This window comes from Salvelinus alpinus, chromosome 11 (genome assembly GCF_045679555.1).
Source record: "Salvelinus alpinus chromosome 11, SLU_Salpinus.1, whole genome shotgun sequence".
In the NCBI taxonomy this organism is placed as follows: domain Eukaryota; kingdom Metazoa; phylum Chordata; class Actinopteri; order Salmoniformes; family Salmonidae; genus Salvelinus; species Salvelinus alpinus.
The window spans coordinates 65,415,007-65,424,391 of NC_092096.1; the positions used below are offsets into that span (position 1 = coordinate 65,415,007).

Here is a 9,385-nt window from a genome sequence, read left to right on the forward strand (position 1 = left end):
CTTGACTTTTTCAACATTTTGTTACGTTACAGTCTTGTTCTAAAATTGATTCAATTACTTTTTTCCCTCATCAATCTGCACACAATACCCCATACTGACAAAGGCAAATCAGGTTTTTAGACATTTTTGCAAATGTATTGAAAATAAAAAACAGAGATGCCTTATTTACATAAGTATTCAACCCCTTTGCTATGAGACTCGAATTGAGCTCAGGTGTAACGATGTGTGCTGAGAGTCGGGAAGCAAGTTCAGGGAGTGAGGGTTTTAATAAATAAACACTAACGGCACACAGACATGAAACAGAAACAATAACACCTGGGGAAGGAACCAGGAGTGGCATATAGGGAAGGTAATCAGGGAAGTGATGGAGTCCAGGTGAGTCTGATGACACGCAGGTGCGTAACGATGGTGACAGGTGTGCGTCATAACGAGCAGCCTGGTGACCTAGAGGCCGGAGAGTGAGCACACCTGACATCAGGTGCATCCTGTTTCCATTGATTATTCTTGAGATGTTTCTACAACTTGATTGGAGTCCACCTGTGGTAAACTCAATTGATTGGACATGATTTGGAAAGGCACACACCTGTCTATATAAGGTCCCACAGTTGACAGTGCATGTCAGAGCAAAGGCCAAGCCATGAGGGTCAAAGGAATTGTCCGTAGAGCTCAGAGACAGGATTGTGTGGAGACACAGATCTGGGGAGGGGTACCAGTGGCCTCCATAATTCTTAAATGGGAGAGTTCGGAACCACCAAGACTCTTCCTAGAGCTGGCCGCCCGGCCAATCTGAGCAATCGGGAGAGAAGGGCCTTGGTCAGGGAGAGGTCCATGAACTCGATGGTCACTCTGATAGAGCTCCAGATTTCCTCTGTGGAGATGGGAGAACCTTCCAGAAGGACGACCATCTCTGCAGCACTCCACCAAATCAGGTCTTTATGGTACAGTGGCCAGACGGAAGCCACTCCTCAGTAAAAGGCACATTACAGCCTGCTTGGAGTTTGCTAAAAGGCACCTAAAGGACTCTCAGACCATGAGAAACAAGATTCTCTGGTCTGATGAAACCATGATTGAACTCTTTGGTCTGAATGCAAAGTGTCACGTCTGGAGGAAACCTGGCACCATCCCTACGGTGAAGCACGGTGGTGACAGCATCATGCTGTGGGGATGTTGTCAGCGGCAGGGACTGGGAGACTAAGCACACAGCCAAGACAATGCAGGAGTGGCTTCTGGACAAGTCTCTGCATGTCTTTGAGTGGCCCAGCCAGAGCACGGAATTGAACCCGATCAAACATCTCTGGAGAGACCTGAAAATAGCTGTGCAGTGACGCTCCCCATCCAACCTGACAGAGCTTGAAAGGATCTGCAGAGAAGAATGGGAGAAACTCCCCAAATACAAGCTTGTAGCATCATACCCAAGAAGACTTGAGGTTGTAATCGCTGCCAAAGGTGCTTCAACAAAGTACTGAGTAAAGGGTCTGAATACTTATGTAAATATGCTATTTCCGTTAAAATTTTTAATCATTATGGGTATTGTGTGTAGATTGATGAGGGATAAAAAACGACTTGATACATTTTAGAATAAGGCTGTAACATTACAAAATATTAAAAAGTCAAGGGGTCTGAATACTTTCCGAAGGCACTCAACCACTGTCATGAGCAGCTGTCATTTCACTAGTGTGTGTCTGTACACAGTTGCATGTGTCTGCATATCTGTCTGTCTGTGTGTGTGTGTGAGTGTGCTTTGAGGAATGGCTGTGTCCCTCTAACCCTCATCCCTCCCAGCAGCAAAGCAGCAGTTAGTAATGCTCTAGGGATAATCCCTGGGGATAATAGTCCACTCTTTTGTTGATTCTGACCCTCCATGGGCCTCGACACGTAATGAGATGTTCAACTGCTCTCTCTATGTCTCCTCCACTCTCTCTCTATGTCTCCTCCACTCTCTCTCTATGTCTCCTCCACTCTCTCTCTATGTCTCCTCCACTCTCTCTCTATGTCTCCTCCACTCTCTCTCTATGTCTCCTCCACTCTCTCTCTATGTCTCCTCCACTCTCTCTCTATGTCTCCTCCACTCTCTCTCTATGTCCACTTTCTCTCTCTCTCTCTCTCTCCCCATTTCTCTCACACACTCGATATTCAGATTGAGTAACATTTTAGTTAAAAAATAGTATGTTCTCTCTCTCTCTCTCTCTCAATTTAATTTGCTTTATTGGCATGACGTAACAATGTACATATTGCCAAAGCTTATTTTGGATATTTACAATATAAAAATAAAAATGAGAATCAAAATTTTCAACGGGACAACAGTAACAACAATAACCAAGTGTCAAAATAACCATATTACATACATTATCAGACACTGTACCTCAACTTATGGCAGGCAGCAATGTAGTGCGCTGCCAACCCACAGCTCTCTCTCTCCCCATAGTGTCTGCTCTTATCAAAGGATAAGCTGGTAGCTGTAGTTATTATTGCTACAATAGATACTATTATAGATACTACTGTAGCTACAACTATAGCTACTACTATAGATACTATTATAGATACTACTGTAGCTACAACTATAGCTACTACAATAGATACTATTATAGATACTACTGTAGCTACAACTATAGCTACTACAATAGCTAATATTATAGATACTACTGTAGCTACAACTATATCTACTAGAATATATACTATTATATACACTACTAGTATAGCTACTACAGTGTATCTACTACTATAGCTACTACTGTAGCTACTACTATAGCTACTACTGTAGCTACTACTATAGATACTATTATAGATACTACTGTAGTTATTATTACTACTATTATAGACACTACTGTAGCTACAACTATAGCTACTACTATAGATACCATTATAGATACTACTGTAGCTACAACTATATATACTACTATATATACTATTATAGATTATACTATAGATACTACTATAGATACTACTATAGCTACTACTATAGCTACTTTTATAGCTACTACTGTAGTTACTACTATAGATACTACTATAGCAACTACTATAGATACTATTATAGCAACTACTATAGATACTATTATAGATACAATTACAGCTATTACTATAGCTACCATTATATATACTATTATAGATACTACTATAGATACTACTATAGCTGCTATTATGTATACTACTATAGATACTACTATAGATACCACTATAGCTGTTATTATGTATACTACTATAGCTGCTACTATATATACTACTATATATACTATAATAGATACTACTATAGATACTAATATAGCTGTTATTGTATATATACTATTAGCTGCTATTATAGATACTACTATAGCTGCTACTATAGATACTATTATATATACTAATATAGCTACTACTATAGATACTATTTTAGATAATACTATAGCTACTACTATAGATACTACTATAGATACTACTATAGCTACTACTATAGCTACTACTATAGATACTACTATGGATACTACTATGGATACTACTGTAGATACTACTATAGATTCTACTATAGCTGTTATATATATATATATATATAATATATATATATATATATATATGCTATTAGACATACAACTATAGATGCTACTCTAGCTACTACTATACCTGCTATTATAGATACTACTATAGCTACTACTATAGATACTACTATAGCTACTACTATATATTGTCACGATCTTTCAAGATCGAACCCAGAAGCAGACCAGGACAAGGAGCGTAGGAAGAAGGTGAGTATTTATTTACAGTGAAATGTGAAAAGGTAGATATATCCAGATGGCGTAACGGGCAGCGGTGGTGAGTAGATGAGAGGAAATAGGTGAATCCAATGTAGTAGCAGAATCCTCTGTCAACCAGGCGGGAATGGAGTGAATGATCCAGGTGAGTAACTGAAGACAAAACAAACGGAGGTAAGTTCAAGGCAAGCAATACGTAAATGAAAACAACAAAACAAATTCTATCCAACTGGAGTCTGGTACTCAGGCACAACATACTATTCATGGCTAACGATCCGGCAGGGAATGGAAGTCAGGTCAGAGCTTTTGAAGGGTAGAGATGATGATCAGGACAGGTGTGCAGATTACTGACGGGAAACAGGTGCGGGTGAAACCAATCTCCCAATGAGCTAATTCGCCCGGCAACCAGACAGGATGCGTTCCAGGACACCTGAAACACACTCCAGGACAGACACACAGGCAAACCCAGACTCAGGAAGCGGGATTCGTGACAGTACCCCCCCTCCGACGAACGCCACCGGGCGGACTACCTGGAGCGCCAGGATGGAGGCGGTAGAAGTCACGAATCAGGTCGTCATCCAGAATCTGTCGCCGAGGAATCCAACTCCTCTCCTCTGGACCATATCCTTCCCAGTCCACTAGAAACTGGTACCCTCGACCCCGCCGTCTGGAGTCCATGATGCGGCGCACCGTGTAGACAGGACCACCTCCGATCATCCGAGGAGGAGGAGGACGAGGAGGAGGAGGCAACAGAGGACTGAGGTGAACCGGCTTGAGACAGGAGACATGAAAAGTGGGATGCACTCCAAGTGTTGCAGGCAACTTGAGTCGAACCACCACAGGATTTATGATTCTCTCCACTACAAACGGACCAATGAACTTAGGTGACAACTTCCTTGACTCCGTCCGTAGAGGAAGATCCCGTGTAGCCAACCAAACCTTATCTCCAACCGTATAAGCTGGGGCAGGAATACGGCGACGGTTCGCCTGTATCTGATACCGGTCAGAAACTCTAAGGAGAGCCTTCCTGGCCCGATGCCAGGTCCGGTGGCAACGACGAATATGGGTCTGGACAGAAGGAACCGAGAGATCCCTCTCCTGAGAAGGAAACAAAGGAGGTTGGTATCCGTAAAGGCATTGGAAGGGGGACATCCCAGTGGCAGATGAAGGAAGGGTATTATGGGCATACTCAACCCAGGGTAATTGAGATGACCAAGAGGTGGGATCAGAGGAGACAAGACAACGCAGCGTGGACTCCATCTTCTGGTTGGCTCTCTCCGCTTGACCATTAGATTGTGGGTGAAATCCAGAAGTGAGACTGACTGTAGCTCCAATGGCCAAACAGAAGGATTTCCAGACAGCAGAGGTAAACTGAGGACCACGGTCAGACACAATGTCACTGGGCAATCCGTGAACCCTGAAAACCTCCCTGACCAGGATCTCGGACGTCTCCGTAGCCGATGGAAGCTTGGAGAGAGGAACAAAATGAGCAAACTTGCTGAATCTGTCCACAATGGTCAGAATGACCGTGTTCCCAACAGAAGGGGGCAATCCCGTGACAAAATCCAGGGCCAGATGCGACCAAGGTCGCCGAGGAATAGGTAGGGGATGAAGAAGCCCAGAGCTGGGCCGATTGGTACTCTTGTTCTGGGCACAAACAGGACATGCGGCAACAAACCTCCGGGTATCTTCTCCCATGGCAGGCCACCAAAAACGTCTGCGCAGTAGTGCCATAGTCCGAGCAACGCCAGGGTGACAAGCTATCTTGCTGGCGTGGGACCACTGAAGGACAGCAGAACGGACCGACTCGGGTACGAACAACCGACCGGGTCGACCGTTACCGGGGCCGGGCTGCGTCCGAAGGGCCGCCATCACATCCTCCTCTATCCTCCATGTAACGGCTCCCACGACAACATTCTGGGGAAGAATCGTCTCAGTCTTGACCCCACTCTCCTCCGTCTTAGAGAACATCCGGGACAGGGCGTCCGCCTTCCCGTTCTTAGACCCAGGTCGGAATGTCAGGGAAAAATTGAAACGTCCAAAAAACAAGGCCCACCTAGCCTGACGGGCGTTGAGACGTTTAGCCGATTGTACGTAAGCCAGATTCTTGTGGTCAGTCCAGACCACAAACGGTTGCTCCGCTCCCTCCAACCAGTGCCGCCACTCCTCCAAGGCAAGCTTCACAGCGAGAAGCTCCCGGTTACCCACATCGTAGTTTCTTTCAGCTGGAGAAAGACGACCAGAGTAGAAAGCGCAGGGATGGAGTTTACCGTCAGTGGAGCTACGCTGGGACAGGATGGCGCCCACACCCACATCAGAAGCATCCACTTCCACAACGAACTGACGGGAAGTGTCAGGTTGAGAGAGAATCGGGGCGTTGGTGAATCGGCTCTTCAAGTCCAGAAATGCTCGGTCTGCCTCAGGAGTCCAACAGAACTTTCTGGTGCAAGACGTCAGGGCAGTTAAAGGTGCAGCCACCCGGCTGTAGTCACGGATAAACCTCCGATAAAAATTCGCAAACCCCAGGAATCTCTGGAGCTGCAATCTTGTACCGGGCTGGACCCAATCCCGAACCGCCCGAACCTTCTCTTGGTCCATCTTGATCTCTCCCCTGGATATGATGTACCCGAGGAAGGACGTTGTATGGGCGTGAAAATCACACTTCTCCGCCTTCACGAACAGACGGTTCTCCAATAACCGCTGCAGGACCTGCTTGACATGCAGAACGTGGCTAGAAAGCTCCTTTGAGAAGATGAGGATATCATCCAGGTAAACGAACACAAAAATCCCAATCATATCTCTCAAAACGTCATTCACCATACTTTGGAACACCGCCGGAGCGTTGGTCAGTCCAAACGGCATCACCTGGTACTCAAAATGTCCCATCGGAGTATTGAACCCAGTCAACCACTCGTCCCCCTCCTTGATCCGAACCAAATGATAAGCATTACGTAAATCAAGCTTCGTAAAAACCGTAGCACCCTGTAAGGAATCGAAAGCCGAGCTCATCAAGGGCAGGGGATACTTGTTCTTAACCGTAATCTCATTCAAACCCCGATAATCAATACACGGTCGAAGAGAACCATCCTTCTTGCTCACAAAAAAAAATCCTGCTCCCAAAGGTGATGACGATGGCCGAATGAGACCTGTAGCTAGAGACTCCTTGATGTAGGTCTCCAAGGCCTCACGTTCCGGTCGAGAGATACTGTATAACCGTCCCTTGGGAAAGGCAGATCCAGGAAACAGATTAATCGCACAATCATAAGGTCGGTGGGGAGGAAGAGACAGAGCCTTCTGTTTACTGAATACCTCACCCAACTCGTGATATGTTTCTGGAACCAGGGACAAATCAGGAGGAGCAGAGTCACTGACCTGACTGGAAACAGCAGGAGAACAGGCAGTCCTAAGGCAGTTAGCATGACACTCAATGCTCCAACTAGTTACCTTCCCTGTCACCCAATCAAACGAGGGATTGTGTTCCTTCAGCCAGGGGTAACCAAGAACCAGAGGAACATGGGGCGAGGACAAAATGAAGAAAGAGATAAACTCTGAATGATTTCCCGACACCAACATCTTAACCGGTTCAGTCCTCATAGTGATCCGTGCCAGACTACTGCCGTTCAGAGTGGTTGCTTCAATGGCTTCCGGCACTTGCTCCTTGGAAAGCCCCAGCTGTTCCACCAAGTCGGCATCCATAAAGTTGCCATCGGCACCTGAATCGATAAAAGCGTTCAGGTCAAAACTCTGATCCTTATTCATAAGGGTCGCAGGAAAACGGGGTCTGACAAGATCCTTGAGAGATTGAAACTGGCTCGCTAAAATTCCTCCCAAATTTAGCGAGCCGGGCAGTTTAACGGGCGCTGTGGACAAGCGGAGTTGTAATGTCCCGATCTACCACAGTAGAAAGAGCTATTGGTCTCACGTCTACTTTGGCGCTCCTCCTTAGTTAGCCCGTGTCGCCCCACTTGCATTGGTTCAGAATCTGGTGGCAAGACTCCTCCACTAATCCCTTGTGGAGAATAACGATCAATACGTCCTGGTTCACCTCCTGAACCGAATGGTAACCGAGTTACAGATTGATTGGATAGACCCCACTGCTTCTCCCTCCTTCTCTCTCGGACTCTATTATCAACCCGAATAGATAAAGCGACCAAGCTGTCTAAGTCACTAGGCTCTGGATAAGAAATCAGCTCATCCTTAAGTTCATCTGACAACCCCTTGTAAAAAACCGCTTGTAGTGACTCCTCATTCCAACCACTCTCCACAGCCAATGTCCTGAACTCAATCATAAAATCTGCCACCCTGCGATCTCCTTGGCGAAGAGAGAACAAACGTTTAGCTGCGTCCTTACCTCGGACTGGATGATCAAAAAGCTTCCTCATCTCTCCCGTGAACTCCTGATATGAAGCCGTGCAGGTTCCCTGTCGTTCCCAAACGGCTGAAGCCCATTCCAGAGCTCTTCCACGCAACAGTTCAATAACAAAGGCTATCCTAGCCTTGTCAGTGGCGTAAGAATGGGGCTGTAGATCAAACACTAACCCACACTGCATAAGAAACGAACGGCATTTTCCCAAATCCCCTTCATATTTATCAGGCGTCGGTACCTTGGGTTCACGAAATGGAACCGCTTCAGACACGGCAGGTGAGATGGGTGAAACCGGTAGTGAATGAATCACCTGCAAACTGAGCTGATCCTGGACTTGTGTCAAGCTAGCAGATAAATTCTGGATCGAACTCGCTATCTCCTGTAGCGCCGTATTGTGTTGTCCCAATTTCTTCTCCTGCAGGGTAATGGCATGGCAAACGGAGTCCAGGTCCGCTGGGTTCATTACTGGCCGGATCGTTCTGTCACGATCTTTCAAGATCGAACCCAGAAGCAGACCAGGACAAGGAGCGTAGGAAGAAGGTGAGTATTTATTTACAGTGAAATGTGAAAAGGTAGATATATCCAGATGGCGTAACGGGCAGCGGTGGTGAGTAGATGAGAGGAAATAGGTGAATCCAATGTAGTAGCAGAATCCTCTGTCAACCAGGCGGGAATGGAGTGAATGATCCAGGTGAGTAACTGAAGACAAAACAAACGGAGGTAAGTTCAAGGCAAGCAATACGTAAATGAAAACAACAAAACAAATTCTATCCAACTGGAGTCTGGTACTCAGGCACAACATACTATTCATGGCTAACGATCCGGCAGGGAATGGAAGTCAGGTCAGAGCTTTTGAAGGGTAGAGATGATGATCAGGACAGGTGTGCAGATTACTGACGGGAAACAGGTGCGGGTGAAACCAATCTCCCAATGAGCTAATTCGCCCGGCAACCAGACAGGATGCGTTCCAGGACACCTGAAACACACTCCAGGACAGACACACAGGCAAACCCAGACTCAGGAAGCGGGATTCGTGACATATATACTACTATAGCTACTACTACATTTACATTTACATTTAAGTCATTTAGCAGACGCTCTTATCCAGAGCGACTTACAAGTTGGTGCATTCACCTTATGATGTCCAGTGGAACAACCACTTTACAATAGTGCATCTAACTCTAAGGGGGGGGGGGGGGGGGGTTAGAAGGATTACTTTATCCTATCCTAGGTATTCCTTAAAGAGGTGGGGTTTCAGGTGTCTCCGGAAGGTGGTGATTGATTCCGCTGACCTGGC

The 9,385-nt window shown here is 46.0% G+C and overlaps 1 long non-coding RNA gene across 1 annotated transcript; it reads right to left on the reverse strand.

The window, feature by feature from the left end:
- Positions 1–8,618: 8,618 nt before the first annotated feature.
- Positions 8,619–9,017, reverse strand: LOC139534673 (uncharacterized). The gene is made up of 2 exons (XR_011666979.1): positions 8,893–9,017; positions 8,619–8,787 (listed from the first exon to the last, which is right to left on the reverse strand). It is a non-coding gene; the product is annotated as an uncharacterized lncRNA (long non-coding RNA).
- Between the last annotated feature and the right edge of the window lie 368 nt (positions 9,018–9,385).